This window comes from Neophocaena asiaeorientalis, unplaced genomic scaffold (assembly GCF_003031525.2).
Source record: "Neophocaena asiaeorientalis asiaeorientalis breed wild unplaced genomic scaffold, Neophocaena_asiaeorientalis_V1.1 scaffold134, whole genome shotgun sequence".
Classification (NCBI taxonomy): Eukaryota; Metazoa; Chordata; class Mammalia; order Artiodactyla; family Phocoenidae; genus Neophocaena; species Neophocaena asiaeorientalis.
In genome coordinates, this window is record NW_020185339.1 from 21,130,498 (window position 1) to 21,131,933 (window position 1,436).

A 1,436-nucleotide genomic window follows, 5' to 3' on the forward strand; every position below is an offset into this window, starting at 1 on the left:
CCCCCGCCCGCGCCGCCCGCCCGCCCCCCGACACCGTGCAGGTCACGTCGTGTTCTCCAAGCCGGATGAGGAAGTGGAAAGGGAGTATCAGCTGTTCTCTGTCCTGAGTCACCGGAAAGTAGAGCAGGTAGTCGATCCCATTTACTTCTATCCTCCCACTTCCATGGTCATAAACAGCTACTTCCGCCTTTGCAGTCTTTCTGTTACCTTGGCCTGTGCTGAAGGCCAAACCCTTCTCGTCATGCTGCAAAGCCTCAATCAGCTGTTTTTTCGATTGGATGGTTACATTCCTGTGGACCCTGCTCACAAATCTTCAGCCGCGTCACACGGCAACGCCAATAACCTTTCCAGCAGCCGAATGAACGGTGTAAAAAAAATTTTTCAGTATGCGGGCCTCTCACTGTTGTGGCCTCTCACGTTGCAGAGCACAGGCTCCGGACGCGCAGGCCCAGCAGCCATGGCTCACGGGCCCAGCCGCTCCGCGGCACGTGGGATCCTCCCGGACCGGGGCACGAACACGCGTCCCCTGATTCGGCAGGCGGACTCTCAACCACTGCGCCACCACGGAAGTCCCCTGTGCGTAATCTTGGTCTACAGTTTTTCCACTAACGTTTCTTCCAGTGCTTCCTTAATAAGCCATCTGCTGCCAATCGGGTCTTTGACTTTAGTTTTTTCTGAAAACAGACCTTTGGCTTACAGCTGGTCTTGACGGTTTTCTACATCTGGTAGCTTTCCGTATGCTCCATGCATTAATGAATAATATGTCTGCCAGTATAAAAGAGAAAATGAAATGGGCGGCCATCTTCTCCCCACTGGATTGTCCTTGTTTTGGAAAAATCTCTTCAGGATGCTTCATTATTGGCCGGGCTCGCTTCTCAAACAAACCACTAGGAAAAAGGTAAGCAATCGCTCTATCAATATCCTCTTGGGTAAAAGTTTCTGGATCTTCTCCCATCATGTTGGCCAAGTGTCTCTTTCCTATGTTGAATTCTTCAATCTGCTTTTTAGTAAAATCCACTGTGTAAGTTTCACATCTTAAGGCTGCAACATTTTTCCTTGTTGTTACAACTGTGGTGTGTCTTAAGCCTTAATATTTGGCATCCGGGACTTCTCTGCAGCTTAGCGGCCGCGGCTTTCCAGAGGCCCTGACCTCGGGCAAAGCTAACCCTACCCCCAAGAAAGAGCCGGTATGAAGCGGCTGCGCCGCGGTACACATGGATAGCCGCCATGTTGGCTGCAGGAGGCGCGGGCAGTAGGACGAAAAGCCGTCTCATCTAATTATTACATGGCCACAACTTATCAATACTTACGCTTCCCTGTGCTCCCATTTCTCCACATTGACATCTCTCATATTGTTTCAGATTCCCTTGACTCTATATTTAATTCACTTCTGCCCAAGTAGGCAAGGTATTGTCTCACCACTGCAGAGGAGCTAA

General features: G+C 50.4%; 1 pseudogene; it reads right to left on the reverse strand.

The window, feature by feature from the left end:
• LOC112394364 (28S ribosomal protein S9, mitochondrial-like) overlaps nt 1–1,229 on the reverse strand; it is a 1,885-nt pseudogene extending 656 nt beyond the window's left edge.
• Nucleotides 1,230–1,436: the final 207 nt, after the last annotated feature.